Source organism: Triturus cristatus, chromosome 6 (genome assembly GCF_964204655.1).
Source record: "Triturus cristatus chromosome 6, aTriCri1.1, whole genome shotgun sequence".
Lineage (NCBI taxonomy): Eukaryota > Metazoa > Chordata > Amphibia > Caudata > Salamandridae > Triturus > Triturus cristatus.
Window position 1 is genome coordinate 98,698,022 of NC_140589.1, and position 27,279 is coordinate 98,725,300.

The 27,279-nt window shown below is 45.2% G+C and overlaps 18 non-coding genes across 18 annotated transcripts; all 18 read right to left on the minus strand.

Annotated features, from left to right (window-relative positions):
- Nucleotides 1–1,040: 1,040 nt before the first annotated feature.
- TRNAL-AAG (transfer RNA leucine (anticodon AAG)) lies at nucleotides 1,041–1,123 on the minus strand. The gene has a single exon. It is a non-coding gene; the product is annotated as a tRNA-Leu (tRNA).
- Nucleotides 1,124–1,306: 183 nt separating this feature from the next.
- On the minus strand, nucleotides 1,307–1,389 carry TRNAL-CAG (transfer RNA leucine (anticodon CAG)). Its single transcript has one exon. It is a non-coding gene; the product is annotated as a tRNA-Leu (tRNA).
- A 632-nt stretch (nucleotides 1,390–2,021) lies between these two features.
- Nucleotides 2,022–2,104, minus strand: TRNAL-UAG (transfer RNA leucine (anticodon UAG)). Its single transcript has one exon. It is a non-coding gene; the product is annotated as a tRNA-Leu (tRNA).
- A 1,025-nt stretch (nucleotides 2,105–3,129) lies between these two features.
- Nucleotides 3,130–3,212, minus strand: TRNAL-AAG (transfer RNA leucine (anticodon AAG)). Its single transcript has one exon. It is a non-coding gene; the product is annotated as a tRNA-Leu (tRNA).
- Nucleotides 3,213–3,398: 186 nt separating this feature from the next.
- TRNAL-CAG (transfer RNA leucine (anticodon CAG)) lies at nucleotides 3,399–3,481 on the minus strand. The gene has a single exon. It is a non-coding gene; the product is annotated as a tRNA-Leu (tRNA).
- Nucleotides 3,482–4,113: 632 nt separating this feature from the next.
- On the minus strand, nucleotides 4,114–4,196 carry TRNAL-UAG (transfer RNA leucine (anticodon UAG)). Its single transcript has one exon. It is a non-coding gene; the product is annotated as a tRNA-Leu (tRNA).
- A 1,023-nt stretch (nucleotides 4,197–5,219) lies between these two features.
- Nucleotides 5,220–5,302, minus strand: TRNAL-AAG (transfer RNA leucine (anticodon AAG)). The gene has a single exon. It is a non-coding gene; the product is annotated as a tRNA-Leu (tRNA).
- A 186-nt stretch (nucleotides 5,303–5,488) lies between these two features.
- On the minus strand, nucleotides 5,489–5,571 carry TRNAL-CAG (transfer RNA leucine (anticodon CAG)). Its single transcript has one exon. It is a non-coding gene; the product is annotated as a tRNA-Leu (tRNA).
- A 632-nt stretch (nucleotides 5,572–6,203) lies between these two features.
- On the minus strand, nucleotides 6,204–6,286 carry TRNAL-UAG (transfer RNA leucine (anticodon UAG)). Its single transcript has one exon. It is a non-coding gene; the product is annotated as a tRNA-Leu (tRNA).
- A 1,019-nt stretch (nucleotides 6,287–7,305) lies between these two features.
- Nucleotides 7,306–7,388, minus strand: TRNAL-AAG (transfer RNA leucine (anticodon AAG)). The gene has a single exon. It is a non-coding gene; the product is annotated as a tRNA-Leu (tRNA).
- Nucleotides 7,389–8,265: 877 nt separating this feature from the next.
- On the minus strand, nucleotides 8,266–8,348 carry TRNAL-UAG (transfer RNA leucine (anticodon UAG)). The gene has a single exon. It is a non-coding gene; the product is annotated as a tRNA-Leu (tRNA).
- Nucleotides 8,349–15,647: 7,299 nt separating this feature from the next.
- TRNAL-CAG (transfer RNA leucine (anticodon CAG)) lies at nucleotides 15,648–15,730 on the minus strand. Its single transcript has one exon. It is a non-coding gene; the product is annotated as a tRNA-Leu (tRNA).
- Nucleotides 15,731–16,362: 632 nt separating this feature from the next.
- Nucleotides 16,363–16,445, minus strand: TRNAL-UAG (transfer RNA leucine (anticodon UAG)). The gene has a single exon. It is a non-coding gene; the product is annotated as a tRNA-Leu (tRNA).
- A 1,024-nt stretch (nucleotides 16,446–17,469) lies between these two features.
- On the minus strand, nucleotides 17,470–17,552 carry TRNAL-AAG (transfer RNA leucine (anticodon AAG)). The gene has a single exon. It is a non-coding gene; the product is annotated as a tRNA-Leu (tRNA).
- Nucleotides 17,553–17,738: 186 nt separating this feature from the next.
- Nucleotides 17,739–17,821, minus strand: TRNAL-CAG (transfer RNA leucine (anticodon CAG)). Its single transcript has one exon. It is a non-coding gene; the product is annotated as a tRNA-Leu (tRNA).
- A 632-nt stretch (nucleotides 17,822–18,453) lies between these two features.
- TRNAL-AAG (transfer RNA leucine (anticodon AAG)) lies at nucleotides 18,454–18,536 on the minus strand. Its single transcript has one exon. It is a non-coding gene; the product is annotated as a tRNA-Leu (tRNA).
- Nucleotides 18,537–19,559: 1,023 nt separating this feature from the next.
- On the minus strand, nucleotides 19,560–19,642 carry TRNAL-AAG (transfer RNA leucine (anticodon AAG)). The gene has a single exon. It is a non-coding gene; the product is annotated as a tRNA-Leu (tRNA).
- Nucleotides 19,643–19,828: 186 nt separating this feature from the next.
- On the minus strand, nucleotides 19,829–19,911 carry TRNAL-CAG (transfer RNA leucine (anticodon CAG)). Its single transcript has one exon. It is a non-coding gene; the product is annotated as a tRNA-Leu (tRNA).
- Nucleotides 19,912–27,279: the final 7,368 nt, after the last annotated feature.

Below are 27,279 nucleotides of genomic sequence, written 5' to 3' on the forward strand. Positions count from 1 at the left end.
AAAAGTTACTCAGAAACGTCTACCTCCATGCAAGCCTGAAATAATTTAAACCTTCAAACACAAGGTGCAACTTTATGCACAGGACAATAAACACAGAAGAACACATACGAAAGCACTTTATTTCACAGGTATACAGTTTTCATGCTTTTAGAACACCACATACCTCTCACCAGCTATTTAGGGTCCTGTATCCGCCTCACAACATTTCCTTGCCTGCGACCTCTCTCTCTACACAAACAACTACAGCACAGGAAGTAGGAAGGCAATAGGTGGGGCAGTTTATGCAAATTTATGCTGCCAATGTGCCTTGCAGATTCATGCAGGATTTCTAGATCCTTGCTGGATACAAGAGAGTAGGCCTTGTTCCAGATAAACTATCCCTAGCAGGGAAAGTCTGAGCACAGGCACTCTTTTGCTCTTTAGCCCCTGGCCTGGGACTCACCCTCACTTGCTGAGGCGTGAAATTCTGCATACCAACTTTGCACAGAAGGTATGTTTGTGATTGTTTGGGGATGGGTGGGAGGTCAAGAGCAGGGAAAAGCAGGTCTCCTTCACTACTGGACTACTCTTCTATGCCTCCCTGCCGTTCACTCACTCTGTCTTTGTTTCATTCTCTCCTTCCACAACACTCCTTCTCACTCACTCGCTCTATCACTTGTATTTTTGCCTTTGCTCTGCATTCTATAGTGGAAACATCTCTTGAATGAAGCATCTGAAAATGACGTGACATAAAATTTAAAACCTCCTTATTGGAAACCTAAAACATCACAAGACTTAATGTAACCCATTTCTTTCATAAAAAAGATTTTTAAAGTACCCCACAAATGAAATATAAATACCACGAGTGCTAGAAGAATATTACATTAACGTTAAAGATAGAATAGGGCAAATGCATTTGCAGTTGAAACTGAAGTTTGGTACTTATTCAGATATTATTTGCAGTTGAAACTGAAGTTTGGTACTTATTCAGATATTATTTACATTGCCAATTTTTAGCTGAGATTCTAAAGGAACTGAGAGAGAAAATGGAATTCAAGTTTTGTCAGAAGTGGGATTCGAACCCACGCCTCCAGGAGAGACTGTGGCCTTAACGCAGCGCCTTAGACCACTCGGCCATCCTGACCCCATGCTGCTTTTTCATCTAAAGGGTGAGAAATATATTAGGAACCAAAAAATGCACAGAGCTTAGGCCAATAGCTAGAGCAAGAAAAAAACTCACTGCACTCTTCCAAGAAGACAATCCTATAAGCCACTGCGAGGGAAATGATCATATTTCTCAGGAAAAAAAGTATAGTAAACACATGACTGTCAGAAGTGGGATTTGAACCCACACCTCCAGAGGAGACTGCGACCTGAACGCAGCGCCTTAGACCACTCGGCCATCCTGACTTGCTTTCCCAGTATCTTCCAGAGGCCAGACAGCCATGCAGGTGAGGTACTGAAAAGGAATGCCCTCAATTTATTTATCCTATTATATGCACTTCCAACAGATCTTTGAACAATCTGTACAGAGCAGGACCTATGGAGAACTCTTTAGAACTTTGAGGCGAACAAAGAGAAAGTGCTATTCACCAGCCACTTGAACGGCTCAAAGCTGCTTTGAAATTGAGACAATAGCCACCTCTTGGCTGGCTAAAGCAATTTCAACAAGGGATCTCAAAGTCACAACATAGGGTGGAGTATGCAAATTTAAGCAGCCCCTGATCAAAGCCCTGAGGAAATTGCTGTAAGTGTGCTGGAGTCCAGTTGTCTACCAGATGAATGGCATTCTTCCAAATTTGCAGGGCCCGTCTGGCCAGGGCATACAAGAGCATGACTCTTCCAGATGACCTCTTACATGGGTCCTATGCTCATTTGGTAAGGATTGCGCTTTGTCAGCAAGACGTTATAGAACCTAAATATATGAGAAACTCCATCTCTCTTGACAAGAGGAGAACGGAATAACGTGCCAAGTGAAGACCAACAGATGCAACTTCCATCAGATGTTAACCTGATAAAGGAGATTAAATCTCCAAAAGGCATGTCAGAAGTGGGATTCGAACCCACGCCTCCAAAGGAGACTGTGGCCTAAACACAGCGCCTTAGACCTCTCGGCCATCCTGACAGTTTAGGCTTTTAAGAAATGAATAAAAGTTACTCAGAAACGTCTACCTCCATGCAAGCCTGAAATAATTTAAACCTTCAAACACAAGGTGCAACTTTATGCACAGGACAATAAACACAGAAGAACACATACGAAAGCACTTTATTTCACAGGTATACAGTTTTCATGCTCTTTAGAACACCACATACCTCTCACCAGCTATTTAGGGTCCTGTATCCGACTCACAACATTTCCTTGCCTGCGACCTCTCTCTCTACACAAACAACTACAGCACAGGAAGTAGGAAGGCAATAGGTGGGGCAGTTTATGCAAATTTATGCTGCCAATGTGCCTTGCAGATTCATGCAGGATTTCTAGATCCTTGCTGGATAAAAGAGAGTAGGCCTTGTTCCAGATAAACTATCCCTAGCAGGGAAAGTCTGAGCACAGGCACTCGTTTGCTCTTTAGCCCCTGGCCTGGGACTCACCCTCACTTGCTGAGGCGTGAAATTCTGCATACCAACTTTGCACAGAAGGTATGTTTGTGGTTGTTTGGGGATGGGTGGGAGGTCAAGAGCAGGGAAAAGCAGGTCTCCTTCACTACTAGACTCCTCTTCTATGCCTCCCTGCCATTCACTCACTCTGTCTTTGTTTCATTCTCTCCTTCCACAACACTCCTTCTCACTCACTCGCTCTATCACTTGTATTTTTGCCCTTGCTCTGCATTCTATAGTGGAAACAGCTCTTGAATGAAGCATCTGAAAATGACGTGACATAAAATTTAAAACCTCCTTATTGGAAACCTAAAACATCACAAGACTTAATGTAACCCATTTCTTTCATAAAAAAGATTTTTAAAGTACCCCACAAAAGAAATATAAAACACCACGAGTGCTAGAAGAATATTACATTAACGTTAAAGATAGAATAGGGCAAATGCATTTGCAGTTGAAACTGAAGTTTGGTACTAATTCAGATATTATTTACATTGCCAATTTTTAGCTGAGATTCTAAAGGAACTGAGAGAGAAAATGGAATTCAAGTTTTGTCAGAAGTGGGATTCAAACCCACGCCTCCAGGAGAGACTGCGGCCTTAACACAGCGCCTTAGACCACTCGGCCATCCTGACCCCATGCTGCTTTTTCCTCTAAAGGGTGAGAAATATATTAGGAACCAAAAAATGCACAGAGCTTAGGCCAATAGTGGCTAGAGCAAGAAAAAAACTCACTGCACTCTTCCAAGAAGACAATCCTATAAGCCACTGCGAGGGAAATGATCATATTTCTCAAGAAAAAAAGTATAGTAAACACATGACTGTCAGAAGTGGGATTTGAACCCACACCTCCAGTGGAGACTGCGACCTGAACGCAGCGCCTTAGACCACTCGGCCATCCTGACTTGCTTTCCCAGCATCTTCCAGAGGCCAGACAGCCATGCAGGTGAGGTACTGAAAAGGAATGCCCTCAATTTATTTATCCTATTATATGCACTTCCAACAGATCTTTGAACAATCTGTACAGAGCAGGACCTATGGAGAACTCTTTAGAACTTTGAGGCGAACAAAGAGAAAGTGCTATTCACCAGCCACTTGAAAGGCTCAAAGCTGCTTTGAAATTGAGACAATAGCCACCTCTTGGCTGGCTAAAGCAATTTCAACAAGGGATCTCAAAGTCACAACATAGGGTGGAGTATGCAAATTTAAGCAGCCCCTGATCAAAGCCCTGAGGAAATTGCTGTAAGTGTGCTGGAGTCCAGTTGTCTACCAGATGAATGGCATTCTTCCAAATTTGCAGGGCCCGTCTGGCCAGGGCATACAAGAGCATGACTCTTCCAGATGACCTCTTACATGGGTCCTATGCTCATTTGGTAAGGATTGCGCTTTGTCAGCAAGACGTTATAGAACCTAAATATATGAGAAACCCCATCTCTCTTGACAAGAGGAGAACGGAATAACGTGCCAAGTGAAGACCAACAGATGCAACTTCCATCGGATGTAAACCTGATAAAGGAGATTAAATCTCCAAAAGGCATGTCAGAAGTGGGATTCAAACCCACGCCTCCAAAGGAGACTGTGGCCTAAACACAGCGCCTTAGACCTCTCGGCCATCCTGACAGTTTAGGCTTTTAAGAAATGAATAAAAGTTACTCAGAAACGTCTACCTCCATGCAAGCCTGAAATAATTTAAACCTTCAAACACAAGGTGCAACTTTATGCACAGGACAATAAACACAGAAGAACACATACGAAAGCACTTTATTTCACAGGTATACAGTTTTCATGCTTTTAGAACACCACATACCTCTCACCAGCTATTTAGGGTCCTGTATCCGACTCACAACATTTCCTTGCCTGCGACCTCTCTCTCTACACAAACAACTACAGCACAGGAAGTAGGAAGGCAATAGGTCGGGCAGTTTATGCAAATTTATGCTGCCAATGTGCCTTGCAGATTCATGCAGGATTTGTAGATCCTTGCTGGATACAAGAGAGTAGGCCTTGTTCCAGATAAACTATCCCTAGCAGGGAAAGTCTGAGCACAGGCACTCTTTTGCTCTTTAGCCCCTGGCCTGGGACTCACCCTCACTTGCTGAGGCGTGAAATTCTGCATACCAACTTTGCACAGAAGGTATGTTTGTGATTGTTTGGGGATGGGTGGGAGGTCAAGAGCAGGGAAAAGCAGGTCTCCTTCACTACTAGACTCCTCTTCTATGCCTCCCTGCCGTTCACTCACTCTGTCTTTGTTTCATTCTCTCCTTCCACAACACTCCTTCTCACTCACTCGCTCTATCACTTGTATTTTTGCCTTTGCTCTGCATTCTATAGTGGAAACATCTCTTGAATGAAGCATCTGAAAATGACGTGACATAAAATTTAAAACCTCCTTATTGGAAACCTAAAACATCACAAGACTTAATGTAACCCATTTCTTTCATAAAAAAGATTTTTAAAGTACCCCACAAATGAAATATAAATACCACGAGTGCTAGAAGAATATTACATTAACGTTAAAGATAGAATAGGGCAAATGCATTTGCAGTTGAAACTGAAGTTTGGTACTTATTCAGATATTATTTACATTGCCAATTTTTAGCTGAGATTCTAAAGGAACTGAGAGAGAAAATGGAATTCAAGTTTTGTCAGAAGTGGGATTCGAACCCACGCCTCCAGGAGAGACTGCGGCCTTAACGCAGCGCCTTAGACCACTCGGCCATCCTGACCCCATGCTGCTTTTTCATCTAAAGGGTGAGAAAGATATTAGGAACCAAAAAATGCACAGAGCTTAGGCCAATAGTGGCTAGAGCAAGAAAAAAACTCACTGCACTCCTCCAAGAAGACAATCCTATAAGCCACTGCGAGGGAAATGATCATATTTCTCAAGAAAAAAATTAGAGTAAACACAGGACTGTCAGAAGTGGGATTTGAACCCACGCCTCCAGAGGAGACTGCGACCTGAACGCAGCGCCTTAGACCACTCGGCCATCCTGACTTGCTTTCCCAGCATCTTCCAGAGGCCAGACAGCCATGCAGGTGAGGTACTGAAAAGGAATGCCCTCAATTTATTTATCCTATTATATGCACTTCCAACAGATCTTTGAACAATCTGTACAGAGCAGGACCTATGGAGAACTCTTTAGAACTTTGAGGCGAACAAAGAGAAAGTGCTATTCACCAGCCACTTGAACGGCTCAAAGCTGCTTTGAAATTGAGACAATAGCCACCTCTTGGCTGGCTAAAGCAATTTCAACAAGGGATCTCAAAGTCACAACATAGGGTGGAGTATGCAAATTTAAGCAGCCCCTGATCAAAGCCCTAAGGAAATTGCTGTAAGTGTGCTGGAGTCCAGTTGTCTACCAGATGCATGGCATTCTTCCAAATTTGCAGGGCCCGTCTGGCCAGGGCATACAAGAGCATGACTCTTCCAGATGACCTCTTACATGGGTCCTATGCTCATTTGGTAAGGATTGCGCTTTGTCAGCAAGACGTTATAGAACCTAAATATATGAGAAACCCCATCTCTCTTGACAAGAGGAGAACGGAATAACGTGCCAGGTGAAGACCAACAGATGCAACTTCCATCAGATGTTAACCTGATAAAGGAGATTAAATCTCCAAAAGGCATGTCAGAAGTGGGACTCGAACCCACGCCTCCAAAGGAGACTGTGGCCTAAACACAGCACCTTAGACCTCTCGGCCATCCTGACAGTACAGGCTTTTAAGAAATTAATAAAAGTTACTCAGAAACGTCTACCTCCATGCAAGCCTGAAATAATTTAAACCTTCAAACACAAGGTGCAACTTTATGCACAGGACAATAAACACAGAAGAACACATACGAAAGCACTTTATTTCACAGGTATACAGTTTTCATGCTTTTAGAACACCACATACCTCTCACCAGCTATTTAGGGTCCTGTATCCGACTCACAACATTTCCTTGCCTGCGACCTCTCTCTCTACACAAACAACTACAGCACAGGAAGTAGGAAGGCAATAGGTGGGGCAGTTTATGCAAATTTATGCTGCCAATGTGCCTTGCAGATTCATGCAGGATTTCTAGATCCTTGCTGGATACAAGAGAGTAGGCCTTGTTCCAGATAAACTATCCCTAGCAGGGAAAGTCTGAGCACAGGCACTCTTTTGCTCTTTAGCCCCTGGCCTAGGACTCACCCTCACTTGCTGAGGCGTGAAATTCTGCATACCAACCTTGCACAGAAGGTATGTTTGTGGTTGTTTGGGGGATGGGTGGGAGGTCAAGAGCAGGGAAAAGCAGGTCTCATTCACTACTAGACTCCTCTTCTATGCCTCCCTGCCGTTCAGTCACTCTGTCTTTGTTTCATTCTCTCCTTCCACAACACTCCTTCTCACTCACTCGCTCTATCACTTGTATTTTTGCCCTTGCTCTGCATTCTATAGTGGAAACATCTCTTGAATGAAGCATCTGAAAATGACGTGGCATAAAATTTAAAACCTCCTTATTGGAAACCTAAAACATCACAAGACTTAATGTAACCCATTTCTTTCATAAAAAAGATTTTTAAAGTACCCCACAAAAGAAATATAAAACACCACGAGTGCTAGAAGAATATTACATTAACGTTAAAGATAGAATTGGGCAAATGCATTTGAAACTGAAGTTTGGTACTTATTCAGATATTATTTACATTGCCAATTTTTAGCTGAGATTCTAAAGGAACTGAGAGAGAAAATGGTATTCAAGTTTTGTCAGAAGTGGGATTCGAACCCACGCCTCCAGGAGAGACTGTGGCCTTAACACAGCGCCTTAGACCACTCGGCCATCCTGACCCCATGCTGCTTTTTCATCTAAAGGGTGAGAAATATATTAGGAACCAAAAAATGCACAGAGCTTAGGCCAATAGCTAGAGCAAGAAAAATACTCACTGCACTCTTCCAAGAAGACAATCCTATAAGCCACTGCGAGGGAAATGATCATATTTCTCAAGAAAAAAAGTATAGTAAACACGTGACTGTCAGAAGTTGGATTTGAACCCACACCTCCAGAGGAGAATGTGACCTGAACGCAGCGCCTTAGACCACTCGGCCATCCTGACTTGCTTTCCCAGCATCTTCCAGAGGCCAGACAGCCATGCAGGTGAGGTACTGAAAAGGAATGCCCTCAATTTATTTATCCTATTATATGCACTTCCAACAGATCAGGACCTATGGAGAACTCTTTAGAACTTTGAGGCGAACAAAGAGAAAGTGCTATTCACCAGCCACTTGAACGGCTCAAAGCTGCTTTGAAATTGAGACAATAGCCACCTCTTGGCTGGCTAAAGCAATTTCAACAAGGGATCTCAAAGTCACAACATAGGGTGGAGTATGCAAATTTAAGCAGCCCCTGATCAAAGCCCTGAGGAAATTGCTGTAAGTGTGCTGGAGTCCAGTTGTCTACCAGATGAATGGCATTCTTCCAAATTTGCAGGGCCCGTCTGGCCAGGGCATACAAGAGCATGACTCTTCCAGATGACCTCTTACATGGGTCCTATGCTCATTTGGTAAGGATTGCGCTTTGTCAGCAAGACGTTATAGAACCTAAATATATGAGAAACTCCATCTCTCTTGACAAGAGGAGAACGGAATAACGTGCCAAGTGAAGACCAACAGATGCAACTTCCATCAGATGTTAACCTGATAAAGGAGATTAAATCTCCAAAAGGCATGTCAGAAGTGGGATTCGAACCCACGCCTCCAAAGGAGACTGTGGCCTAAACACAGCGCCTTAGACCTCTCGGCCATCCTGACAGTTTAGGCTTTTAAGAAATGAATAAAAGTTACTCAGAAACGTCTACCTCCATGCAAGCCTGAAATAATTTAAACCTTCAAACACAAGGTGCAACTTTATGCACAGGACAATAAACACAGAAGAACACATACGAAAGCACTTTATTTCACAGGTATACAGTTTTCATGCTCTTTAGAACACCACATACCTCTCACCAGCTATTTAGGGTCCTGTATCCGACTCACAACATTTCCTTGCCTGCGACCTCTCTCTCTACACAAACAACTACAGCACAGGAAGTAGGAAGGCAATAGGTGGGGCAGTTTATGCAAATTTATGCTGCCAATGTGCCTTGCAGATTCATGCAGGATTTCTAGATCCTTGCTGGATACAAGAGAGTAGGCCTTGTTCCAGATAAACTATCCCTAGCAGGGAAAGTCTGAGCACAGGCACTCTTTTGCTCTTTAGCCCCTGGCCTGGGACTCACCCTCACTTGCTGAGGCGTGAAATTCTGCATACCAACTTTGCACAGAAGGTATGTTTGTGATTGTTTGGGGATGGGTGGGAGGTCAAGAGCAGGGAAAAGCAGGTCTCCTTCACTACTAGACTACTCTTCTATGCCTCCCTGCCGTTCACTCACTCTGTCTTTGTTTCATTCTCTCCTTCCACAACACTCCTTCTCACTCACTCGCTCTATCACTTGTATTTTTGCCCTTGCTCTGCATTCTATAGTGGAAACATCTCTTGAATGAAGCATCTGAAAATGACGTGACATAAAATTTAAAACCTCCTTATTGGAAACCTAAAACATCACAAGACTTAATGTAACCCATTTCTTTCATAAAAAAGATTTTTAAAGTACCCCACAAAAGAAATATAAATACCACGAGTGCTTGAAGAATATTACATTAACGTTAAAGATAGAATAGGGCAAATGCATTTGCAGTTGAAACTGAAGTTTGGTACTTATTCAGATATTATTTACATTGCCAATTTTTAGCTGAGATTCTAAAGGAACTGAGAGAGAAAATGGAATTCAAGTTTTGTCAGAAGTGAGGAGGAGCCTAGCGCGCAACCAAGATGGCCGCGTAGGTGCGAGGCTCCCGAGGACCTCCGCGACCTCCTGCATAAATCCTGACAGAATCCTGTCCCAGATGAGGGGACTGTATTTGTGAACCCGAGCAGAGGTGACGCCCGTTTTCCGTTTTTAAATCGGACCTCGGACACCGGCAGGAGCATCGATTGAGGTTTGCGGCCTTCTCCACACCGGCCCCCCGTACTGGAGTTGTGGGGCGATCTGGACACAAAGTGAACAACAGCGGCGGGCAAGGCTGGGTGACTCGCGTACCCCGCACTTTCACTTTCGCTTTTGCGCCCTCCTTGCTGCCAGGCGAGGTTGGGTTGCGGGGCGGTGTGCGGTGTGCGGTGGTGTGGTCTCGCTGGGGTGCCCTGCCGGTCCGCCAGCTGCGGTCCGTCCTGCGGAGCGGTGGTCGCTCCCCCCTGGACCCCTTGAACTGGATTGTCGGCCCCCCCCTTTTCTTGAGGAGACTGACTCGTCTTGGGGATTGAAACCATGTCCACAAAACAAGATGGCGATCGGGCTAAGATAAAATCGACCCGCCGTGGCGCGGCCCAGCAATCCAACAGTATGGACCGCTACACCCTCCAGAAGGGATCCCCAGAGGCGCCGCGTAGGTCCCCTACGGGCCCGACTGATGCTTCTGCTCTGCCCACGGACCTGACCCTCCGAGACGTCATGGGCGCCATCGCCGAGATGAAGGCCTCGGTGGACCAGCGCTTCGACACTCTGGCGCAGAAGATTGACTCGGTCCTCGTGGACGTGGGCCTCGTGAGGGCTGATTTGTCTAAAACTAACGACCGGGTCGACTCTTTGGCCCACTCTACCACGGGCCTCACAACGGACGTGGCGGCCCTCCAACAGGAGGTGCGCAGGCTTGGCCAGGCGAGCGCCCTGATGAATCGTCGGCTGGAGGATTCCGAGGGTCGGGCCCGGAGGAACAACGTCCGCATTATCGGGGTGCCGGAGGGACGCGAGGCGGAGGCGGCGGATCTATTTGTTGAGGACCTGGTTCTCACCCATCTCCAGCCTCGGGGGCTGAGTAAATTCTTTGCAGTGGAGCGTGCCCACAGGGTCCCCGGGGGTAGGCCTAAGGTTGGAGCCCCTCCGAGGCCTCTCATCGCCCGGATCTTCAATTTTCGGGACAGAGACGCTATCCTACAGACTTCCAGGCTACAAGGGCCGGTCAAACTTGACAATATGGACATCAATTTCTATCCTGACTTCACTCCGGCAGTCCAAAAGCAGAGACTGAGCTTTCTTGGTGTTAAACGTCGCCTAAGGGACCTGAATCTCAAATATGCGATGCTTTTTCCAGCTAAGCTGAGAGTGGAGGTGGATGGCCACACGCACTTTTTTGATCGACCCGAGGTGGCCGGGGACTGGCTAGACACTTTGCCCGGAGATCGGGGCCGGGGGGGTGGGGGGGGTGCGGTTGGTGGGGAGGGCCCGCCGGATCAGGACTGAGGGTCTAATGGTAGGCCTTGCTCTGGACTGCGTTGTTGTCACTATTGACTGTTAGGGTAAGTTCCCCTCCTGTGGAGGTCGTGTGGGGTCTCTTGGGGGATCTCCCTCCTCCTCTGGGGGACTAGTTAGTTTTCTTATCTATGGGGCGACAGGCACACTGCACTTTGGGGGGGCTGTTTGGGCTCATGCAGGGGTGCAGGGTGGGGGGAGTTCTGTTGGGTTGGGTGGGTTGGGGTGGGGTGTGGTTCGTTTCTACCGCAAGGCAAACCCGTTATTGTATTGTTGTTTTTGAGATGCTCTGGGGGGGACCAATGATGGCTTCGTTATGTGATGGGGGGTAGGGATTTGACTTTGTTGTCCTGGAATGTTAACGGACTGGGTGATAGGATCAAGCGGGGTGTGGTCCTGCAGTATCTGAAACGGATTTCGCCTGATGTGGTCTTTCTGCAGGAGACACACCTTATTGGTAACTCCTTTTGTGCCATGAATCGCCGTGGCTTTCGCTTGGTGGGCCACTCGGGCTTCACATCAGGCTCGCGGGGGGTGGGCATCATGGTCAAGACCTCGCTCCCGCTAGAAATAGACGAGGTGCGCCATGATGAGAGGGGACGCTACACTGTCTTAGTGGGGAGGATGGAGGGCAAGGTAGTTGTCTTTGTCTCTGTGTACGTCCCACCGGGGCTACAGTCCACCACCTTTGCAGATCTGGGACGCCTCCTCCTTGACCTCCCGGGGGGGCTTCTGGTGGTTGGGGGGGATTTCAATGCGGTGGCTTCTGGGACTATGGATCGTCATCCCCCTAGGGACCTCCCCCGGGCACAGGCGTGGTTAGCGGGCCTTTTGGACACACTGGGATTGGTGGACTGCTGGCGTTTAAAGCATCCCACCCAGCTGCAGTACACCTTCCATTCGGGTGCCCATGGTAGCCTCTCGCGGCTTGATTATGTCCTTGTCCCTGCGGCCTATGCTGGGAGGGTGGGAGAGGTGCACCATCTGGCGCGGGGTATTTCAGATCATTCCCCGCTCCTGTTGCACTTGGGTGTCTTCCCGAGGGGAGAGGGCAGGGTAGCCCCAATCAATGCTTGGTACCTGCGTGACCCCACTATTCGTGCTGACCTGATTAAATCATTGCAACGGTATTTTGAGGAGAATGTGGGGTCCGTTCCGTCGGCTATCTCCCTGTGGGAAGCTTTTAAATCAGTTCTCAGAGGGGAGGCCCTCTCCTTTATCTCCCATGCCCGCAGACGCGCACAGGAGGAGGTGACCCGGGTGGAGGCCGAAATTACTGAATTGGAGGGTGGTCTGGGGAGTGGGGTGACTGACGCGGCGCTGCATGTTCTACACCTTAAACAGGCGGCCTATAGGGCCCTCGTCACGGAGGCGGCCAGGGGCCTTAGCAGAGAGCAACAGGGGCGACTGTACGATGTGGGTGATAAGGCTGGCAAACTGATTGCGTGGTTGGATAAGAAGGAGAGAGCTAGTCGTGTGGTCCCGCTGATTGAGAGGATGGATGGTGTACGAATTACTGAGCCGGACGGCATTGTTTCTTGCTTCGCGGATTATTTCCGCGAGGTATATTCCCCGGTCTCTCCCTGCTCGGAGGAGGATTCCCATGCCCTGCTGCGGGACATCGCGCTGCCCTCGCTTTCAGTGGAGGACAGGGATTCGTTGGATGCCGCTCCCACCTCGGATGAAATCGCCCTCGCCATACGCTCGGTCGCCTCGGGCAAGGCCATGGGCCCGAATGGCCTTCCTATCGAATTGTATAAGCTGCGACCGGATGTACTGGCACCTCATCTCCGCGCGATGTTCCTTGCGGCCCACTCGCGGGGCTCCCTCCCGCCGGACCAGCGTCTAGCTACCATCGTGGTTATCCACAAGGAGGGGAGACCGCGAGACCGGGTTACATCCTATCGGCCGATCTCGCTCTTAAATGCGGAGCCTAAAATCCTCGCCAAGGTGCTTGCCAACCGGCTGGTCAGCGTGGTGGGCGATCTGGTCCACCAAGACCAGTCCGGCTTTATTCCCCATCGCAACACGGCCCTTAACCTGCGGCGCTTGCACGGGGTGCTCGCGCGTGTTCCGTTCTTGCGGGAGCCGGCCATCTTGGCGTCCTTGGACGCCACCATGGCGTTTGACACGCTCGAGTGGCCGTACATCTGGGCGATGTTGGCGAAATTTGGATTTGGCCCGGGATTCATCAGCTGGGTCAAATTGTTGTACTCTGACCCATTGGCGCAGGTGGTGGTGAATGGTCGAGTCTCGGCCCCATTCGTGCTGGGACGGGGCACGCGACAGGGTTGCCCCCTGTCGCCGCTGCTGTTTGCACTGGCCTTGGAACCCCTGGCGGAGTGGCTGCGGTGGCACCCTTCTATCCGTGGTCTCCGTTGGACCCCTGAGTATGAGGACCGCGTGTCCCTCTACGCCGACGACATCCTGTTGTACTTAGCCTCCCCGCGTAAATCACTGATTGTCCTGGTCGATGTTCTGCGCTCCTTCGGCCGTAACTCAGGTCTTGTCATCAACTGGGCTAAATCCTGTGTCTATGTGCTTACCGGGGAGGCTCCTGTTCTCCCGCGGGGCTGCTCGATCCAGATTGCCTCGCAGGGGTTTCGTTACCTGGGCGTCTATATTACGCTGGACCCGGTGGCCCGCTACGAGCGGAATTTGCTTCCCCCCCTCCAGCGCTTGAAGGAGGACGTCGCGCGCTGGCGGCGCTTGCCGCTTTCGCCGCTCGGCCGGGCGGCATTGTTCAAGATGATGTCATTACCGCGCTTTCTGTACGCTCTCCAGAACTCGATGGACCTGGTCCCGGCGCGTTACTTCCGTGAGGTGGAGAGTTTGCAGCGCCGCCTGTTCTGGGACGGGAGGCCGCGTATAGCCCTGGCAAAGTTGACGCTCCCGTGGTATGACGGAGGGATTGCCCTCCCGGATATTAAGCGGTATTACTGGGCCTCCCAATTAGCTGCAATTAATCACGGCCTTTACGGGCCCGCCTTAAACCCGGCATTTGAAATGGACAAGATGCTCCTGCCCGGTGGCGATTACAATCGAGCGCTCTACACTAGCGTGCCCGATTCCCGCCTGACGGGACCCACGCGTGTCATGGTGCGAGTATGGCACGCGGCCAATGCAGCTATGGGATGGAAGGACCGTTTGACCCGGGCGTCACCGTTGTATGCGTCTGAGAGGTTGGGCTCCCTATGGACCTCGAAGGGCTTCGATAGGTGGGACACGATAGGCATTAGTACAGTGGGGGACCTCTGGACGAGGGGAGGATTCAAAACATTCGAGACACTGCAGGCGGAGTTTCAGCTGCAGGGCAGTGAATACTTTCGATACCTGCAGGTCCGTCACGCACTGGGTTCTGTCTTCCCAGACGTGGCCGCCATCCCGGAGTCCTCCCCACTGGAGGATAGAGTGCTAGATGGCCACGTTCCAGACAGCACGATCTCCCTCATCTACAAGAAGTTGATTAATGACCGCTCGGGCTTACTGACTGGGCTCCGCGAGGCTTGGGTTGCCGATGGGTTGGAGCTGGACGACGAGGACTGGATTTCCGCGGTGGCCTCCCCGAAGGAGGTGGCCATCCCGGCTCGCCTTCGCTTCGTCCAGCTTAAGATACTTCACCGGGTGTACATGACGGGGCCAGGGCTTCTGCGTATGGGCTTTGCCGAGGATGGACTGTGTAAGCGTGGGTGCGGTGCATTGGCGACTTTTTTACATATTCTGTGGGAATGTCCGAGGGTGGAGCGATTCTGGCGTGGTGTGCATGAGGTCCTGCGAGCGGTTACGCATGTCGTGCTGGTGCCTGAAGCGAGGAGATGCCTGCTGAATGTGTGGGAACCGACCGACTACTCGGTTCCGCAGACGCGATGGGTGACGCTGGGTTATATGATTGCTAAACGTGACATCGCTCAACTGTGGGGATCCCAGAGGCCGCCGGCAGTGTCGGCCTGGAAAGAACACATGGATTGGTGCATGTTCCGAGAGAAGGTGGTGTATGTGGCGCGGGGTAAGCCTGGGGCGTGGCTGAAGGTGTGGGGCCCCTGGAACGCCTACCGCGGGGGTATTTGCGAGCCGCCATTGTTGCCTCCCGCTTCACCAGCTCCGTCCCCCTAGATGACCCCCTCCCTCAATCCCGGGCACAGTGTTTTTCCCAGTCCCGGACCTATTCCCCTTCCCCTCCTTCGATTTTAGTGTATGGTTGGGGTCCCCCCATTTGAGGAGCATATGTTGTCACTTTCGCTCTCGGGTTGCCTTGCGGGTGTGGTTTTATGTTGTTGTGTTGTATAAAACGAAACCGTATTGTGGGCTCAGAGTCATGTGGCCCACGTTGTTGATACCTCCTGCTTTAGCGTCTCTGTAACGCCAAGTGCCTTATTGTATACATGTCATTTATTTCTGTCACTTTAGCGGCCGGCCGGAAGGTTGTAGGCCCATACCTGTATATATTTGATATTGTAATAAACGGTTTCAAAAAAAAAAAAAAAAAAAAAAAGTTTTGTCAGAAGTGGGATTCGAACACACGCCTCCAGGAGAGACTGCAGCCTTAACGCAGCGCCTTAGACCACTCGGCTATCCTGACCCCATGCTGCTTTTTCATCTAAAGGGTGAGAAAGATATTAGGAACCAAAAAATGCACAGAGCTTAGGCCAATAGTGGCTAGAGCACGAACAAAACTCACTGCACTCTTCCAAGAAGACAATCCTATAAGCCACTGCGAGGGAAATGATCATATTTCTCAAGAAAAAAATTAGAGTAAACACAGGACTGTCAGAAGTGGGATTTGAACCCACGCCTCCAGAGGAGACTGCGACCTGAACGCAGCGCCTTAGACCACTCGGCCATCCTGACTTGCTTTCCCAGCATCTTCCAGAGGCCAGATAGCCATGCAGGTGAGGTACTGAAAAGGAATGCCCTCAATTTATTTATCCTATTATATGCACTTCCAACAGATCTTTGAACAATCTGTACAGAGCAGGACCTATGGAGAACTCTTTAGAACTTTGAGGCGAACAAAGAGAAAGTGCTATTCACCAGCCACTTGAACGGCTCAAAGCTGCTTTGAAATTGAGACAATAGCCACCTCTTGGCTGGCTAAAGCAATTTCAACAAGGGATCTCAAAGTCACAACATAGGGTGGAGTATGCAAATTTAAGCAGCCCCTGATCAAAGCCCTGAGGAAATTGCTGTAAGTGTGCTGGAGTCCAGTTGTCTACCAGATGAATGGCATTCTTCCAAATTTGCAGGGCCCGTCTGGCCAGGGCATACAAGAGCATGACTCTTCCAGATGACCTCTTACATGGGTCCTATGCTCATTTGGTAAGGATTGCGCTTTGTCAGCAAGACGTTATAGAACCTAAATATATGAGAAACCCCATCTCTCTTGACAAGAGGAGAACGGAATAACGTGCCAAGTGAAGACCAACAGATGCAACTTCCATCAGATGTTAACCTGATAAAGGAGATTAAATCTCCAAAAGGCATGTCAGAAGTGGGATTCGAACCCACGCCTCCAAAGGAGACTGTGGCCTAAACACAGCGCCTTAGACCTCTCGGCCATCCTGACAGTTTAGGCTTTTAAGAAATGAATAAAAGTTACTCAGAAACGTCTACCTCCATGCAAGCCTGAAATAATTTAAACCTTCAAACACAAGGTGCAACTTTATGCACAGGACAATAAACACAGAAGAACACATACGAAAGCACTTTATTTCACAGGTATACAGTTTTCATGCTTTTAAAACACCACATACCTCTCACCAGCTATTTAGGGTCCTGTATCCGACTCACAACATTTCCTTGCCTGCGACCTCTCTCTCTACACAAACAACTACAGCACAGGAAGTAGGAAGGCAATAGGTGGGGCAGTTTATGCAAATTTATGCTGCCAATGTGCCTTGCAGATTCATGCAGGATTTGTAGATCCTTGCTGGATACAAGAGAGTAGGCCTTGTTCCAGATAAACTATCCCTAGCAGGGAAAGTCTGAGCACAGGCACTCTTTTGCTCTTTAGCCCCTGGCCTGGGACTCACCCTCACTTGCTGAGGCGTGAAATTCTGCATACCAACTTTGCACAGAAGGTATGTTTGTGGTTGTTTGGGGATGGGTGGGAGGTCAAGAGCAGGGAAAAGCAGGTCTCCTTCACTACTAGACTCCTCTTCTATGCCTCCCTGCCATTCACTCACTCTGTCTTTGTTTCATTCTCTCCTTCCACAACACTCCTTCTCACTCACTCGCTCTATCACTTGTATTTTTGCCCTTGCTCTGCATTCTATAGTGGAAACAGCTCTTGAATGAAGCATCTGAAAATGACGTGACATAAAATTTAAAACCTCCTTATTGGAAACCTAAAACATCACAAGACTTAATGTAACCCATTTCTTTCATAAAAAAGATTTTTAAAGTACCCCACAAAAGAAATATAAAACACCACGAGTGCTAGAAGAATATTACATTAACGTTAAAGATAGAATAGGGCAAATGCATTTGCAGTTGAAACTGAAGTTTGGTACTAATTCAGATATTATTTACATTGCCAATTTTTAGCTGAGATTCTAAAGGAACTGAGAGAGAAAATGGAATTCAAGTTTTGTCAGAAGTGGGATTCAAACCCACGCCTCCAGGAGAGACTGCGGCCTTAACGCAGCGCCTTAGACCACTCGGCCATCCTGACCCCATGCTGCTTTTTCATCTAAAGGGTGAGAAATATATTAGGAACCAAAAAATGCACAGAGCTTAGGCCAATAGTGGCTAGAGCAAGAAAAAAACTCACTGCACTCTTCCAAGAAGACAATCCTATAAGCCACTGCGAGGGAAATGATCATATTTCTCAAGAAAAAAAGTATAGTGAACACATGACTGTCAGAAGTGGGATTTGAACCCACACCTCCAGTGGAGACTGCGACCTGAACGCAGTGCCTTAGACCACTCGGCCATCCTGACTTGCTTTCCCAGCATCTTCCAGAGGCCAGACAGCCATGCAGGTGAGGTACTGAAAAGGAATGCCCTCAATTTATTTATCCTATTATATGCACTTCCAACAGATCTTTGAACAATCTGTACAGAGCAGGACCTATGGAGAACTCTTTAGAACTTTGAGGCGAACAAAGAGAAAGTGCTATTCACCAGCCACTTGAAAGGCTCCAAGCTGCTTTGAAATTGAGACAATAGCCACCTCTTGGCTGGCTAAAGCAATTTCAACAAGGGATCTCAAAGTCACAACATAGGGTGTAGTATGCAAATTTAAGCAGCCCCTGATCAAAGCCCTGAGGAAATTGCTGTAAGTGTGCTGGAGTCCAGTTGTCTACCAGATGAATGGCATTCTTCCAAATTTGCAGGGCCCGTCTGGCCAGGGCATACAAGAGCATGACTCTTCCAGATGACCTCTTACATGGGTCCTATGCTCATTTGGTAAGGATTGCGCTTTGTCAGCAAGACGTTATAGAACCTAAATATATGAGAAACCCCATCTCTCTTGACAAGAGGAGAACGGAATAACGTGCCAAGTGAAGACCAACAGATGCAACTTCCATCAGATGTTAACCTGATAAAGGAGATTAAATCTCCAAAAGGCATGTCAGAAGTGGGATTCGAACCCACGCCTCCAAAGGAGACTGTGGCCTTAACACAGCGCCTTAGACCTCTCGGCCATCCTGACAGTTTAGGCTTTTAAGAAATGAATAAAAGTTACTCAGAAACATCTACCTCCATGCAAGCCTGAAATAATTTAAACCTTCAAACACAAGGTGCAACTTTATGCACAGGACAATAAACACAGAAGAACACATACGAAAGCACTTTATTTCACAGGTATACAGTTTTCATGCTTTTAGAACACCACATACCTCTCACCAGCTATTTAGGGTCCTGTATCCGACTCACAACATTTCCTTGCCTGCGACCTCTCTCTCTACACAAACAACTACAGCACAGGAAGTAGGAAGGCAATAGGTGGGGCAGTTTATGCAAATTTATGCTGCCAATGTGCCTTGCAGATTCATGCAGGATTTCTAGATCCTTGCTGGATACAAGAGAGTAGGCCTTGTTCCAGATAAACTATCCCTAGCAGGGAAAGTCTGAGCACAGGCACTCTTTTGCTCTTTAGCCCCTGGCCTGGGACTCACCCTCACTTGCTGAGGCGTGAAATTCTGCATACCAACTTTGCACAGAAGGTATGTTTGTGATTGTTTGGGGATGGGTGGGAGGTCAAGAGCAGGGAAAAGCAGGTCTCCTTCACTACTGGACTACTCTTCTATGCCTCCCTGCCGTTCACTCACTCTGTCTTTGTTTCATTCTCTCCTTCCACAACACTCCTTCTCACTCACTCGCTCTATCACTTGTATTTTTGCCTTTGCTCTGCATTCTATAGTGGAAACATCTCTTGAATGAAGCATCTGAAAATGACGTGACATAAAATTTAAAACCTCCTTATTGGAAACCTAAAACATCACAAGACTTAATGTAACCCATTTCTTTCATAAAAAAGATTTTTAAAGTACCCCACAAAAGAAATATAAATACCACGAGTGCTAGAAGAATATTACATTAACGTTAAAGATAGAATAGGGCAAATGCATTTGCAGTTGAAACTGAAGTTTGGTACTTATTCAGATATTATTTACATTGCCAATTTTTAGCTGAGATTCTAAAGGAACTGAGAGAGAAAATGGAATTCAAGTTTTGTCAGAAGTGGGATTCGAACCCACGCCTCCAGGAGAGACTGCAGCCTTAACGCAGCGCCTTAGACCACTCGGCCATCCTGACCCCATGCTGCTTTTTCATCTAAAGGGTGAGAAAGATATTAGGAACCAAAAAATGCACAGAGCTTAGGCCAATAGTGGCTAGAGCACGAACAAAACTCACTGCACTCTTCCAAGAAGACAATCCTATAAGCCACTGCGAGGGAAATGATCATATTTCTCAAGAAAAAAATTAGAGTAAACACAGGACTGTCAGAAGTGGGATTTGAACCCACGCCTCCAGAGGAGACTGCGACCTGAACGCAGCGCCTTAGACCACTCGGCCATCCTGACTTGCTTTCCCAGCATCTTCCAGAGGCCAGACAGCCATGCTGGTGAGGTACTGAAAAGGAATGCCCTCAATTTATTTATCCTATTATATGCACTTCCAACAGATCTTTGAACAATCTGTACAGAGCAGGACCTATGGAGAACTCTTTAGAACTTTGAGGCGAACAAAGAGAAAGTGCTATTCACCAGCCACTTGAACGGCTCAAAGCTGCTTTGAAATTGAGACAATAGCCACCTCTTGGCTGGCTAAAGCAATTTCAACAAGGGATCTCAAAGTCACAACATAGGGTGGAGTATGCAAATTTAAGCAGCCCCTGATCAAAGCCCTGAGGAAATTGCTGTAAGTGTGCTGGAGTCCAGTTGTCTACCAGATGAATGGCATTCTTCCAAATTTGCAGGGCCCGTCTGGCCAGGGCATACAAGAGCATGACTCTTCCAGATGACCTCTTACATGGGTCCTATGCTCATTTGGTAAGGATTGCGCTTTGTCAGCAAGACGTTATAGAACCTAAATATATGAGAAACTCCATCTCTCTTGACAAGAGGAGAACGGAATAACGTGCCAAGTGAAGACCAACAGATGCAACTTCCATCAGATGTTATACAAAAACAAACAGTCGTACGACTGACCACAGGCTAAGCACCTCAGAAGATAAAGTACAGGAATTTAAATATAGTCTGTGCAATCACATCCGGAGTACGTCGTACTTATACCCCACTGGAAACCAGATAGTTACAAATTTGAAGAAAAGGATGGTGCACCAGCATAGAGTCAAATCAGTCCATATGTTTTCCAATTTTAACTTCTTTAATAGTTTTTCAAATATAAAATCTTGGACATCAGCCAACGCGTTTCGTTCCTAGAGGAACTTCATCAGGGCTGAAACAAATATATAAATACAAACTCAATACAACTGCCACATTTAAAACATATAACATACGACATTTATAAACATATAAAGTATATATATATACACACATAATTATTTCATACTTAAACAAATTATTATTGACAATTAGTGAAAAAACAAAACAGTATTATCCAACAAACAATTAAGTTAAAAAATACATATATATACACATATATATACACATACATATACATATAGCAAAATGTATAAATGTTTCCTAAAAATTAGGTCATTATGTCCAATGACTTTTGAGAAAGATAAGAGCAGAGCAATATTATTTGTTCTTAGCATATTAATTCCTATATAACATCGTGAAAACAGAAAGAAAACAGATCAAAAAAGAGGGGAAGGAAACTTATTGTGACCACCACCATAAAATCACCAATATAAAAGTCTCACCGAATATATCATCGCGTCTCCAAGAGGTCGCCTAAAAAGGTCAAATTGCTTATTTGTATAAAGACAATGTTCTTCAATTTAGTATTGAATTTTAGATATTTCCTCAAGGTTCATAGTAAAAATGTAAGTATTGTAATAAAAGGCCCAAGTCATAGCCCTATTCAAAAGAGAAAAGAGAGATATAGTACTATAAGTATTACATGAAGAACATGTTGCTACAATAAGAAGCTAAAGTCGTAAAAAGCCTTACCTTAGTTTAGTAGTTGCCTAATTAATGGCCTATGAACCTATCAGCAAGAAACAGAGAAAAATATATGTATAAGGAAATATGTCCATAATATAGTAAATAATATAACCAGAGAAGGCAGAAAGCAACAACAGACAAAATCCTAAGAAAAGCCACCAAGATCGCACCATTATCGGTATATCAAATGAAAATAAGAAGGACACGAACACTGAGGCAATATTTATATGAGTCCACACAAGGACCGGCTGTGCCATAGGGAACATAAGATAAGGGGCCAGATGCTTAAACTGGATAGAAGATCCTTATAACGAAGTGCCAAAATAGAAGCGCGACGTCCGCGCGAGCACATATCAGAAGCCCTGGTCCCTCTACAGTCTAGCACAGTAATTACCAGTGACAGTCTAGAGACATGTATAAATTTATCACAACCTGTTCCGAAAAGTGCATTCAACTAAAAATAAACGTGCATGCAAACGTTTCAATAAGTTAATCACAACCAGTTCAGAAAAATACATTCAACAAAAAAATAGACGATCATACACACGCCTCAGCACACAGCGTGACTGATCATACAAAAACCGGGTATTCCGTTCCAGAAATCATCACTGAACTGAAAATCACTGAACTGAACATTATATATAATTAAAAATAAAATCCTCTACCCGACTAAACGCGCTCAACTCGAGCCAGGAAACGGCCCCAAGTATAAGTATTGGCGATAAAGCAATCACGGAAAATTGAACACTAACCTCATTTACTACCAAATACATGTAAAAAAATAGTATATATATTCGTACGGTCTTACCGTTGAGGTATCGTAGATCGCGGTCAAAGTACCAAGGTTCCGTTCCGATCGTTTGAACAGAAGCGCCATTTTTTCTTCGTTTAAATAGACAGATGCCTGTCCGTAGTCCTTCTATACTTGCCATAGCCTAAGACGTAGTAACCATCAAAACGAACGCGCCATCTTTGAAAGGTGGTTTGTAGTCTACGAACTGATTTAAAACCAAAGTAATAACCCAGAAAAGAAACGAAACAAAGAGTAACTAGCGATAAGAAGCGCGAATTATTGAGCATAGTAACGAATAATGAAATTAGTCCCATGATACAAATAGTCTCATAAGAAATATTACAAAAGGTAAAAAAACAGAAAAGATGCAAGAATAATCCCGCTATATCAACCGACAGTAGATTGCCAAGGCATAATAAAAACCACCAAACGTTCACAAGATGATTGCGGCACCATTTGAATATTTTAGACAATTTTGTCATCCGGAAATATAACGGAGGTCATAAGAGTAACATATCACATCAATAATATGAAATGTTAAGCATCGATAAGATATATACAATACCAGAGTCAAAAAAAGAAGAAAAAGACCGCTGTAAATTATAATATGTTAACAGCTCGCATATGAACAATCTAACAATATAGAGAGTTGACTGGAATACCTGTTCACATTAAAAATCAGTAATTAGGTATAAGCTGTGTATACTGATTATATCCATGAATTAGCAGTCATATGATCTGCCCTCAATAAACGGAATTTAATAAGTTCTCAAGATATTGAGCATTGACCCTGATTATTAACCCACTTGGAGTAGTTGGGATATGGTCAAATCGATACTGAAATAACAAAGCAACAAATAATAACGTAATATAAAGTGATGGCGTTACATGTCAGAGTGGTGGCATTTCAGAAAAAGCCAAGATGTGTACTATATATGTAATAAGAATTACTCAAGAGCCATATAACATGACACGAGGATTTAAAAGAGAGTAAATAGTACGGTGAAGACCAAAAGATTCATATTCAGTATAAATGGTCCAATTGTAACGGCCCATATTAATTAATAAGTATATATGATAGTATTTAGAATATGTATAGAATGATACAAGGATTAAGAGGGAAAGGACAGAGAGGACGAGTGATAAATTTTCAGATAAGTAAAGGAATACTTCATATATGATGAGATAACAAATACATCATTATATAAACAAATCAGCAATCAGAATAAGACCTTTACTCATATCATCCATATATTAAAACCTAGAAATGTAAGTTTAGATCATTCAGATCTTCCACAAACTGTATCACTAGAGGAAATAATGCATTTCCCCATCCGTATTATGACCCAGTCGGGTCGCTTTAAGTCTACAGATCCATTTTGCCTCCATTTGCCTTAGTAATAGATCCCTATTACCCCCTCTGTTCGGGATAGGCACATGGTCTATTGCATGGAACCAGAAGGTTAAATTATCTGGATGTTTAAGAGAAAAATGATTTGTAATTGGATACCTATTATCCTTAGATTTTATTGCCCGACAATGTTCCTGTATTCTTATTTTTAAGCTGCGGATGGTACTGCCGACATAGATGATATCACAGTTACATCCCAATATGTACACCACATGTGTTGTATTGCAATTTAAGAAGTGGTTTATTTTGAAACTTTTTGGGGTATTGTAACTAAATGAAAAAGTCTTATTTTTACCGAAAGGACACATATTGCACATACCACAAGTAAAAAACCCCTTTGGTTTTGGTGGTAGCCATGATTGTGTTGTTTTTGGTGTCTTTACATAACTGGGACATAGAGTGTTTTTTAAAGAGACACCCCTCCTGTATGTAATGGAAGGTCTGGTTTCAATTGAGTTCTTCAGTCCCGGTATTTCCGTTAGTAGGTGCCAATGTTTGCGGAAGATATTGAAGATGGCACCACTTTGTGCTGTGTATTGTGTAATAAATCTCGCCTTGGGGTCAGTACTGACTCTACGCGGTTTATCTTTTAGTGTGTCATCCCTATTCAGATTTGAAGCCCTAGATTCTGCCTTGTCAAGTATGGCCCGTGTATAGCCCCTCTTGGCAAATCTATCTTTCACATCCTTAATGTTAGTCTGAAACATTACTTCCTCGCTGCATGCTCTCCTTATTCGAGTCATTTCCCCAAATGGTATATTATTCTTAACCGAACTGGGGTGTGCACTCGTAGCATGCAGCACTGAGTTGCAAGATGTTTCCTTTCTAAATAGTGTACTATGTATCTGGCCCTGTTTAATATAAAATTGTATATCGAGGAAATTAATGCGTTCCCTGTCAAATGTCATGGTGAATCTAACATTGTACTGATTGTCGTTAAGAAACCCGACATATTCCTCAAGATGAGCAGCAGAGCCAGACCATAAGCAAATGACATCATCGATGTACCTACCCCAATAGACAATATAATCAGTCCAAGGGGAGGCACCTCTGCCCCAGGCATGCTCCCTCTCAAACCATCCCATAAAAAGGCAGGCGTAAGAGGGAGCAAACCTGGAGCCCATCGCAGTACCGTGGATCTGTTGGTACCAGCAATCATCAAAGAGAAAAAAGTTATTGGTCAATATAATGTCAATCATGGACATGATCATCTCATTATAACCAAATAATCCTGCATCATCTTTGTCAAGGAAAGTCTGCACCGCTTTCATACCTAAGTTCTTACTTATACAGGTGTACAGACTCTCTACATCCAGAGTGACAAACAAAAGGCCATCCACCCACTCAAAGTCCTTAAATTTAGTGAGGATATCCTTACTGTCCCTAATAAAAGATGGTAAATTGGGGACATGTTTCTGGAGTCTCAAATCTACATATTGGGACAACTTTTCAGTTGGTGACCCTACCCCAGAGATGATAGGTCGTCCTGGGGGAAATGTTCCCCCCTTGTGTATTTTGGGTAGGGCATAAATACATGGGGACGATGGGCTATCCACCCATAAGAATCTGTATTCATCCTCTGTAAGTAGGCCAATTTCTTTCCATTCTGTCAATCTTGCATTAATCAGGTTGGTAACTGTTTGAATAGGGTTACCACGGATCTTTTGATAGTATTTATTATCACCCAATTGTCTAGAAATCTCCTGCATATAGTCACTGTGGTTCATAATGACCACATTCCCTCCCTTGTCAGCCTCTCTTATTACAATACTAGAGTCCATATTTAATTTTTTAATGGCCATCCTTTCAGAAACTGTAATATTTTGGGAAGCTTTAGGGACAAATTTGTTTGGAGTTTCCAGATTATATAGGTCTTCAGTAACTCTTGTGTGGAATATATCGATGTTCGGATGATAAGAGTGCATGGGGACAAATTTCGATTTTGGGTGAAGTCCACTGTCCGCACCCAGATTTTGAGGGATATTGAATTCACTAAGGATTGAGGTTACATCATCATTTTCTTCATTATTAAGGCTCATAAGACAATGTATGTTCCTGATATCAGCGATAGTGTGTGTCACATCAGGAACACTGTTGGTTTCAAGCTCAGATTGGGATGGCCTGTTTGAAAAATAATCCTTGAGTTTGAGAACCCTCGTAAACTTATACAAATCAATATGTGTATCAACAGAATCGCCATCATGCGTGGGGCAAAAATTAAGACCCTTACTCAAAACGCTTATTTCGTTGCTATTCAAAACTTTATTAGATAGATTGACAATTTTTAGATCATTATTACCATTTAGCGAAGCATTAATGGTGAGATCTGTACATACATCCTCTGTAGCTATTTCTTTGGTCTCGTGCCCAAGTGTGTTTTGTTCGATGTCCCACTTCTTGTATCTCCCTTTGGACCTCCTTCCCCCCCTCCTTGTTTTGGTGTGTTTCTCTTTTGCTGAAGGCGGTTGCTTATTCTTAAATTCGCCAATTCTTTTTGAAATTTGTCCCCATGCACTCTTATCATCCGAACATCGATATATTCCACACAAGAGTTACTGAAGACCTATATAATCTGGAAACTCCAAACAAATTTGTCCCTAAAGCTTCCCAAAATATTACAGTTTCTGAAAGGATGGCCATTAAAAAATTAAATATGGACTCTAGTATTGTAATAAGAGAGGCTGACAAGGGAGGGAATGTGGTCATTATGAACCACAGTGACTATATGCAGGAGATTTCTAGACAATTGGGTGATAATAAATACTATCAAAAGATCCGTGGTAACCCTATTCAAACAGTTACCAACCTGATTAATGCAAGATTGACAGAATGGAAAGAAATTGGCCTACTTACAGAGGATGAATACAGATTCTTATGGGTGGATAGCCCATCGTCCCCATGTATTTATGCCCTACCCAAAATACACAAGGGGGGAACATTTCCCCCAGGACGACCTATCATCTCTGGGGTAGGGTCACCAACTGAAAAGTTGTCCCAATATGTAGATTTGAGACTCCAGAAACATGTCCCCAATTTACCATCTTTTATTAGGGACAGTAAGGATATCCTCACTAAATTTAAGGACTTTGAGTGGGTGGATGGCCTTTTGTTTGTCACTCTGGATGTAGAGAGTCTGTACACCTGTATAAGTAAGAACTTAGGTATGAAAGCGGTGCAGACTTTCCTTGACAAAGATGATGCAGGATTATTTGGTTATAATGAGATGATCATGTCCATGATTGACATTATATTGACCAATAACTTTTTTCTCTTTGATGATTGCTGGTACCAACAGATCCACGGTACTGCGATGGGCTCCAGGTTTGCTCCCTCTTACGCCTGCCTTTTTATGGGATGGTTTGAGAGGGAGCATGCCTGGGGCAGAGGTGCCTCCCCTTGGACTGATTATATTGTCTATTGGGGTAGGTACATCGATGATGTCATTTGCTTATGGTCTGGCTCTGCTGCTCATCTTGAGGAATATGTCGGGTTTCTTAACGACAATCAGTACAATGTTAGATTCACCATGACATTTGACAGGAAACGCATTAATTTCCTCGATATACAATTTTATATTAAACAGGGCCAGATACATAGTACACTATTTAGAAAG